Genomic DNA, 10,511 nt, shown 5'->3' with positions numbered 1-10,511 from the left:
GCTGAACCCCAGGCTTGGCATTAACATTCTGAGCCCCACACACACAAACACACACACACACACACACACACGTTCAGCCTTATCAGTGCAATCTGCTGCTCTGATTCCTAATAAAATCCCAGCCACCGGGAAAAGAGATGCTGGTTGCATCCGATGCACTTTGCTGGTTTGGGTCCCAAAACTTCATCAGGCTGATTTCACTCATTTGACATTTAAATGATTCTTTCCCATTTTCCTCTCTTCTCTGATGTGTCAAACAAGTGGAAAGAAACAGCAGACATGCTTAAAGGGGGTGCACTCATTATCTTCAGCTACTGTACTGTGTTTCCAGATGCAACACAGGTTTAATTTTCCTGACTCGCATTCAGATTCTACGAATCAAGAGCTGGTTTCTGGGTTTCATTACTTTGTCAATGTGCTTGTCTAACAGTGTGGTTTCTGTATAGCTAGGTCACATTTTTTTCTGTATCTGGAATACGTTGTGTTCATAATGAGTGTAGCCTATTATACAATTTATTTTTACCTTCATTTGTTATTGTACATAATTGTCTGTTCCTGGAAAACCCATTTGTCCTTCTATTTTTTTAACCACTAACAATGCTTTTCAACCACAGTGACTGAAGGGCACTTTGTACTCTCCTCAATAGCTTCAACTGAAGTTCTTTAAGTCATTGTCAGATCAGAGAATTTTCTTCTCATCATGATGACAAATATGAACTTCAGCTTTTTCGTAGAGTTTTCTTCTCTTTCTGTTTCTCGGAAATGTGTTGACAACGGCCCTAAGCAACAGGCCCTGTAGTTTGTGGCATAATATGTTCTCGCATGGAGAGAATTTCCACTCACAAACCTCAGGGCATGGGCCAGCACTAAAACAAGAGGAAGTAAAATAACATTACAGATGGATGTGAACGGCTCACAAACGCATACACGCATGTACGCAGTCACGCACACCTGCTCTTCTTGCCTATTCAATGCCTTCGAAAAGTATTCAGACCCCCTTACTTTTCCCAAATTTTTTTACGTTACAGCCTTCTTAAAAATGTGTTAAATTGTTTTTTCCCCCCATCACAATATACGCACAATGCAACATAATGACAAAGCAAAAACATGTTTTATAAATGTTTGCTCATTTATAAATATACAAACTGAAATATCATATTTACATACAGTAAGTATTCAGGCCATTTCCTCAGTAATTTGTTGAAACACCGTTGGCAGCGATTACCGTCCTCGAGTCTTCTTGGGTATGACGCTACAAGCTTGGCACACCTGTCTTTGGGGAGTTTCTCCTATTCTTCTCTGCAGATCCTCTCAGGTCTCTCCAGATATGATCGATTGGGATCAAGTCCAGGCTCTGGCTGGGTCACTCAAGGACATTCAGAGACTTGTCCCGAAGCCACTCCTGCGATGTCTTGGCTGTGTGCTTAGAGTCGTTGTCCTGTTAGAAGGTGAACCTTCGCCCCAGTCTGAGGTCCTGAGTGCTCTGGAGCAGGTTTTCATCAAGGATCTCTCTGTACTTTACTCCGTTCATCTTCCCTCGATCCTGACTAGTCTCCCAGTCCCTGCCACTGAAAAACATCCTCACAGCATGATGCTGCCACCACCATGCTTCACTGTAGGAATGGTGCCAGGTTTTCTCCAGACATGACGTTTGGCATTCAGGCCAAAGAGTTCAATCTTGGTTTCATCAGACCATAGAATCTTGTTTCTCATGGTCTGAGTCCTTTAGGTGCCTTTTGGCTAACTCCAAGCGGGCTGTCATGTCTTTAATTGAGGAGTGGCTTCTGTCTGGCCACTACCACAAGGGTCTAATTGGTGGAGAGCTGCAGAGATGGTTGTCCTTCTAAAAGGTTCTCCAATCTCCACAGAGGAACTGGCTTTCCCAGTATGTTATCACGGTCTTTCTGCTCTCAATTGGGTGTGAAGAGTCCTCACTTTCAATATGGTGATTGACACTATGGTCTGTGCTTTGACACAATCCTGTCTTGGAGCTCTACGGACAATTACTTCAGCCTCATGGCTTGGTTTTTGCTCTGACATGCACTGTCAACTGTTGGACCTTTATATATAGTGTGCCTTTCAAAATCATGTCCAATCAATTTAATTTACCACAGGTGGACTCCAATCAAGTTGTTGAAACATCTCAAGGATGATCAATGGAAACAGGATGCACCTGAGCTCAATTTCAAGTCTCATAGCAAAGGGTGTGAATACTTATGTAAATAAGCTATTCCTGTTTTTTACCATTTCTAAAAACATCCATTTAATACATTTTAGAATAAGGCTGTAACTTAACAAAAATGTGGAAAAAGTCAAAGGGTCTGAATACTTTCCGAATGCACTGTATGTCAAAGTGTTTGTGTGGAATTGGATAGCATCCGCTGCCTCCTGCAGCTGCATCCATACTTATCTCAGTCAACAGGCAGGAGGGAATGTGACGCATGCTTTTGTCTGAGCCCACGTCCACCGCTCTTTACCACTCTACAAGCTCTCTCTCTCTCTCTCTCTCTCTCTCTCTCTCTCTCTCTCTCTCTCTCTCTCTCTCTCTCTCTCTCTCTCTCTCTCTCTCTCTCTCTCTCTCTCTCTCTCTCTCTCTCTCTCTCTCTCTCTCTCTCTCTCTCTCTCTCTCTCTCTCTCTCTCTCTCTCTCTCTCTCTCTCTCTCTCTCTCTCTCTCTCTCTCTCTCTCTCTCTCTCTCTCTCTCTCTCTCTCTCTCTCTCTCTCTCTCTCTCTACCATCATCTCTTCTACCTCCTGTCAGCTTTATTGCACAGAAGCTTCCAGACTCTAGAACAAACGCATTTAGCCCATAGCCAACCCATCAATTAGCACTGTTGCGCTGTGATCCGAAAGTAGCCCACATTGATTATATATGAGATTTACCATAGTGTCAATCACCATATTGAAAGTGAGGACTCTTCACACCATATTGAGAGCAGAAACACTGTGATAACATACTGGGAAAGCCTCCAATTTTATTGCTCACTTTATCCTTAAGCTAAGCTCAGTGCTAAACTCCACCGTTAGCTGCCAGAGCAAAGAGGTTTGGCTACAGAGGCGCAAGGCTAGCCCGCTCCAGCTACACTGCAGCAGAGTCCTAGCCTGCAACCTGACTTAATGCACCAGGCAGGCCAGGCAGCATCCTAAAACAGCTAGGAGATCACATGCCTTTTAGAGAAATGAAGACTGCTTAATGTAAATCCTCTCCAAATGGATCTGTGTAAATCTCAAGGGAGAATGTACTACAGTACAACATAGCCTATAGTCAGTGTACACTTCACTATAGAATCCAAGGAGGAGTTTTCTATTTGGTGGATATTTCGCTAGCTGCATGACTAATCTTGTCTAAGTGTAGCGAATATCAATCCTGGCAAGTTTGATTAATGACATTGATATAGTGTGGCAATGGGCATTTCCATAACCTGTTTGATATATTGTTCTGCAGGTGGTGTCATGGTCATTAACAAGTCTTACCAGTGTTACCTAATAAATGAGCAAAGGTTTTCTGTCTTTCGCAAATGAAGATGTATCACCACGTGTGTCACCCAGATCAGGGATCAAACTCCTATCTTGACTTGGATCCTGTTCACACAGAACTGAACGCTTCCACGATCTTGTAAGAAATAGGGAAAAAACATTATGTAGATTATGCGTGTATTCATGCTGATACTATATTCTGTGTTCATATTTGAGTGGATTGAACAGTCCCAAATGGCACCATATAGTCAAGATCAATTTCTGAGTCAAAATGCAAGCCGGGATGTTGCTCAGATTTTTTTTTAAACATGACTTAAAAAACACAAGCCTATGCAACATTAACCAATTAAAAACAGTACTGTAGCAATGAGGTTTGTGCAGTAGCCTATAGGTCAGTGATGGAAAAAGTACTAAGTTGTCATACTTGAGTAAAAGTAAAGATACCTCAATAGAAAATGACTCAAGTAAAAGTGAAAGTCACTCAGTAAAATACTACCTGAGTAAAAGTCTAAAAGTATTTGGTTTTAAATATACTTACGTATCAAAAGTACATGGAATTGCTAAAATGTATCAACAGTAAAAGTACAAGTATATTCCATTTCAAATTCTTTATATTAAGCAAACCAGACAGTACAATTTTCTTGTTTTTTTTATTGACGGACAGCTAGGGGCACACTCCAACACTCAGACATAATTTACAAATAAAGCATGTGTGTTTAGTGAGTCCGTCAGATCAGAGGCTGTAGAGATGACCAGGGATGTTCTCTTGATAAATGTGTGAATTTGACCATTTTCCTGTTAAAATGTATGAGTATTTTTGGGTGTCAGGGAAAATGTATGGAGTAAAAAGTACATTATTTTCCTTAGGAATGTAGTGAAGTAAAAGTTGTCAAAAATATAAATAGTAGAGTACAGATACTCCAAAAAATGACTTAAGTAGTACTTTAAAGTATTTTTACATAAGTACTTTACACCACTACTATAGGCCCAATACATTATCACTGGCTATACTTGAATTTCCCTGCCAATGTTGTTCTTCTCAGACAATTTTTAAATTATATTAAACATTTTAGGTATACGATCACACTGGTAATAGATATTTTTTTGTTATACTTGTGAGGCACAGCTGAGTGAGCATAATAATTGGCTTTTTTTAAACTGGACTGACGGCCTGCATCTGATGGTCAGTCTGAGGGGAGGGAAGGAGCAGCGGTGAGGGTGCCTCTCACCAAACTCATCGTCCCTTCTCTTTCCCTCCTCTGAGAAAAGGGTACACAGTTCCAGCTGATGGAGAAACTCAAGTCGCACTGCATTATATCTGCCTCGTGCACCAATTCATGTCGTTACTCCTATGACCAGAGAAAGTGAAATATTCCTCGATATTAAAAAAGACAAGCCGCTAATAACAACAACGCAAGCTTATCGGAACACTTTGCTACTCGTTTATTAAAGCTGCAGTGCTGGTTGTATCATGAGTGGAAGTAGGAAGAACGTGCATTTTATGTGTTGACAGTGCTGCTGAATAACAACTTAAACATGAGCTTACTCAGAAAAACAACAACTCTGCAGTATTCTTTGAGTCTCTCTCTAGTCATGGTTTTAAACGTTTTGAAATCTCACAGTGTCAACATTGCTGTGCGTTCAAGGCTTCTGTTAACAGTCTATGGCTCGACGAAACTGTGCAGACACGGTGATCTGAGCTATCTGATTGGCCAGCTGTTGGCCTATAGGTGCACTTGATTTTCTCTCTGGGCCTTCCAGGTAGGCAGAGTTTTTTTTTTTTATGTATTTTTTATTTCACCTTTATTTAACCGGGTAGACCAGTTGAGAACAAGTTCTCATTTACAACTGCGACCTGGCCAAGATAAAGCAAAGCAGTGCTACAAAAACAACAACACAGAGTTACACATGGAGTTCTGTCTTCAGACACATGAAATGGTTCAGAATGGGAACACTTTGCCTTCCAGGCACTAGGCCTGCTGAATCAAGTGCTCCTAACACCAACAGCGCCAAACAAATAAAATAATAGGAACGCAAGACGCTATCATTGGGTTTTTTACAGAAATGTTTGGTGATCGACTAGAAATGCCTTGGAGATGGACTGGTTGGTAACCACATATATAGGGGACAGGGGGTCATTTAGGATGTATACCTTATCTTCACATTGATTGGTGATACTTTACTTGAACCCTCTGATTTATAGTGTGCATGTACGTAAATTGAATTGTGGCTGTTTATTACTGACGTGGGTGGATGGATTTTATGGAGGACTCAATATTATACAAAGGACACTCCTCTACAGTACATGTATAATTATACCTTCTGTTGTAGGGCTTGACTTTGATTTTAGACACTCTATTGTTCTATTCCTTCTCTGTTTGAACATCACCAACGTCATTCAAAAATACGGGGTGCGTCATTTTGAAATCATTACCAGTGAAGTCAGAATGAGAATGAGCTGCATGGATTCACTGTGTTCGCATCAGCTACATCAGAGGGGACAGATGCAGTCAGCATCCAGTTGATCATTAACTCTGTCTCTCCAGATGTAGAACTCAGGAATCAGCCTGACAATTTGATCAGGTTTCCTCTGACTGGATGACACTTTAAAATCGGGGGATTCCTTCCAATCCTGTCATTGTTTTGGGGGGAGATGAAAAGGAAAAAGCAATTCCAGACCACCCATCGTGATGACTGATGAAGGGAACAGAGGAGAGGAGACATTTGAATGATCCTAGCTACATGTTGGGTTATTGGTACAAGTACAATTTGGGTATTGATCCAATGGTTAAATGACAGGGAAGCCAGTACTCCTTTTTTTATTGAGAAAATGATGGGGATCTCTCTCTTTTTCTCTACCTCTCTGTCTCTATCTCTTGCTGCAGCAGTCAGAACAGGGTTTCTGCCTCGCCGGCTGTCTTCCAATATCTCCGTCACAGAGGGGCCTTAACAGACCTGTTATCGCTCCATCTCCTATCAGTCATTCCCGCCGCATCCTGCCATCCCAGCATTCATAGCTCCCGGTTGATAGCCCTCCACGGCGTCGTAGCTGGGTTATCGCCTGTCGTCGTAGCGATGCCAGTCGCCTCTCTGAATATTGGGTAAAGAGAGCTATCTTATTAACAGCACTCTCCCTTCAGGGGAACGCTGCCCCCATCCAAAACAGATTCCAGAGCAACGCACGTCTTCTCACACACGCCACCAACAAGAAGAGAGCCCCATAGGCTTTTATGAAGGCTTCAGGAATTGGTTGATGTTTGTTTTAATGTGAACCAATGATTCACCTGATTCTGTTTTTGCTGTTGCTGTGTGATTTTCCACGCCATCTTTAAATCATGACTTATCCTAGATCCAAGTCCCAAACAAGACTAAGCTGTGTTGCCAGCAGAACAACATCCCACCATCTACAATTTGCCCGATTTCTATTTCACACAACAAGAGAGAACACATTTGGACAATCTTGGACAGTTCTTTATTAGTAACTGGGGCAAAGAAAGGGGGAAAAAAATGGTATTTCTTGGACCCATCTGTGGACGGATGATTCATGGCCACAGTATACTACAGATTGAGATGTTATTATCAAACACGGGCCTTCTGGCCCCCTGCCTAGCATGGGGGTGGATGGAGGGATGTCGGGATGAAGGGAGGTAGAATGGGGGGGGGGGGGGGTAGCTCTCACCATACTCCACTGCACCCTTGCCCATCTGTGAGTGTCTGACTATACAATCTAACAAAAGGACACAAAGAATGAACGATTTGTTCCCAAGGGGCTGTCTGATGTAGCATTTCCATCATGAACACAAAACTTTGTGAAAAAGTTTGGCCTGCTAAGTATAATATTGTGCTCCTGTGTTATATTTTGAAATGTGTTTTCGGAGCTGGTTCATTATACAGCGCAATGGTTAAACATAAAACTGTAATGGCAGGGTCTGAATAAACACTGGGCTGTTTTATGACTTTGCTTCTAGAGCAGATGAGGCATGATGATGGTTCTGTGGGGAGAGATGGAGGGATGGAGGGGGAGAGATGGAGGTGAATAATGACAGTGTGTGATGTTAGATAGATAACCACTAACCTTAAAACACATTCGACAATGGGCGGTAGGCCTGGGCTGGGCCCTTAATTTGAACACTCAAGAGTTTTTATGCAACCATATATTTGCACTTCTATGCCTTTGTATCAATCAGACAGCTCCTGAGTCAGCAGTCATGTAATTCAAACAACCGTGTTATATATAAGGTAATGACGCTATTCTATTTGAAGTACATTTTCTCATTAGTTCGGTTCAGGTTGGACTTTGTAATCCCTATAGCTTCCAGGCTTGTCTTGCACTCTTGCTCTCTCTCTCTGTCTCTCTTATGGACTGTGTTTCCTTTCATATCTTTCATGCTTCTCCATATCTATTCCCCGTGTATCCAACTCCCCATTGGCGATTAAGGGGTTCATCTTCTTCTTCTTTTTATATCAGGCCAAAAGTGTGGATGACTAAAACACATGCCTAATCATAAAGAAACCCTAACAGCTGTTGGAGGTTGGTTCTTGAGGGTTGTCATGGTGACAGCTCACCATGTCTGTCTACCCGCCTCGCTCTGTGTTTTCACAGTCCCCTCCAATAACACTTAGAGCTCTGAAATGACTCAGGACAGTTCCCTGTCAGTGCAAATGCCTTTGACAGCACATCCAAGCCATTTACGATATTCTGGGTTCAAATCTAAAGTTCATGCGAAACATTGAATGGCATATTGGGGTTGTACAGTAGCCTTGTTTGTGAATCGCTTTCAACAGCCAGGATTAGTTTCCCCTAATTGCAATGAAAACAAAACTTGTTATAATCTATGCAAGGTGTTATTTAAGGTCTACCTCCTGAGAGGTGAGCCACCACCTGCCACTAGGCTATAACACAGCAGATAATTATTGAGTTTGCATTTACTGGCTGCATAATTATGCATGTGACTACACTCAAACCTTGAGTCCCTTTAAATGCACTCACTCACCTCTTGCCAAGCTTAATTACCTCATTCAGTATTCACCATTCAATATCCCCTCTGAGTTCCGTGAATAAAAACATTCAAGAAATAATCTTGTCACATGGCCTCTAATAGGGTTTGAGGGAGGAAAGTCAAATATCATAAACCTGCTGTTTGAATATTCAGAATAAGCTTTTGGGGGAGAACTCCCTCGACACGGGTCAGCTTTGCCGACAGGAATTTCATGGTTCATGTTTGACATGAATCTTGTTTTTAAGAGGGGCTACTCATCTGAATTGGATGCATACTTCAAGGACCCTGCATGTCTGGAATTCACCAAGCAACAAAGCTATTTTTGTCAGGTTCAGGAGGAAGAAAAATAGGTTTGATTTAATATCAAGTTATTTTATCAAATTAAATTTAGAAACAAACATTATTAAAGGTGTGCCCTCAGTCTCTATTTTTTTATACTACTGCTTTGGTCTATGGTTTTGTTCATGGAAACTAGGCTATTGTACCTGCATGTGTGTGGGTGGATAGAGAGGAGCTATTTGGTGAGACAAAGCCAAGTGAACGATGCCTCTCGGCACTAATATTGCAGCAAAGAAAATCACATAGACTCAACCCCCCCTGGCATCCAATTTATTTTTAACTCGTCTCTTGCTCTTGCCCTGCTGTCTGCGAAAGATGGCTCTTCGCTTTCTACTACAGCATGTGGTTAGCAATGCATGAACACAGCACGAACATCCCATGCGCACGTTGATAAATACATTTCACTGCCTGGCTCACAGAGACCTGTAGAGCATGAAAAGGTAGGGCTGTGACCACGGTAGAGAATTGATATTACTGTAATATGGTTCAATTCTCTGAGGAGGTAATTGTCCACAAGTGACAGTAATTCAATCAATGAGGAATGGTCTTCTGAAGAAAGCAAAAAGTGAGACACATAGGTAATTGTTAGCAGAAAACCACTGTTCATTAAGGGCTATTTGGTCAGTAATGACCAATATCTGTAAATCCATACTGTATGAATAGGGCTGTATTATTGTGGCATTAGTGATGTGATAACAGACTTGAAGGATGTTCTGATTCATGAACAGAATGGTGTGGGTGGACTAGTTCTGTAATGTACATGGCAGCTCACAATCTGCAGGGTATCTGAAGTGCTTAGAGCTTTGAGGGGAGGTGTGTGTGTGTGAGCGTGTGTGCGTGCGTGTGTGCATCCGTGCGTGTGTTAATTCATCAGTGTGCGTGTGTTGAACCAGTTTACAGTAACGTGGTTGGTGGGCACTGTTGTATCTAATTGATTCAACATTTCATGGGCTGTCTACTGTCATGCAAGCCCTGTGGTTTTTACTGTAAATATGGTTTCTGAGTTTCCCTGTAATGGTAACCTACAGGACAGGACACTCATTCAGCACAGCTCACGTTGTCCTTATTATATAAACCAATCCTAGTCATTATCAGACACTGACCTACACAGATCCAGGGTGGCAGGTAGCCTAGTGGTTAGGGCGTTGGGACAGTAACCAAAAGGTTGCTAGATTGAATCCCTGAGTTGACAAGGTAAAAATCTGTTGTTCTGCCCCTGAACAAGGCAATTAACCCACTGTTCCTAGGCTGTTGAAAATAAGAATTTGTTCTCAACTTACTTGCCTAGTTAAATAAATGTAAAAAAATCCCTCTTGAACCTTCACAATGATAATGTGTTTTAGGAGTCATTTTCAGGCCAATCAGGCATATCCCACTTTATGTCTCTGCTGTTAACACTGCTCTGATGAAGCATGAAAGTACCTCGCTCACTCACCTTGAGTTTGGATGTTCGAGGGGAGAGGTGTTTGTGTGTGTGTGTGTGTGTGTGTCGAGTGCCTCTCTACAGACAAGCTCTTTGAGAATGAGGGGCGCTGTCTTTGCTACAAGTTGAATTACTAGCCTGGAGGCAGGTGTGTTAACACTATCATTCATTCTTTGTGATGTCTGCACATGTGAAAACCAACTACTAAAAAGGTGCTATCTTAGAGGGATCGTCAGCAGTCCGCACAGGAGAACCCAATGAAGAACCCTTTTTG

This window comes from Salvelinus namaycush, chromosome 38 (assembly GCF_016432855.1).
Source record: "Salvelinus namaycush isolate Seneca chromosome 38, SaNama_1.0, whole genome shotgun sequence".
Taxonomy (NCBI): Eukaryota; Metazoa; Chordata; class Actinopteri; order Salmoniformes; family Salmonidae; genus Salvelinus; species Salvelinus namaycush.
The sequence above is the reverse complement of the archived record's forward strand: the minus strand, read 5'-3'. Positions refer to the sequence as shown.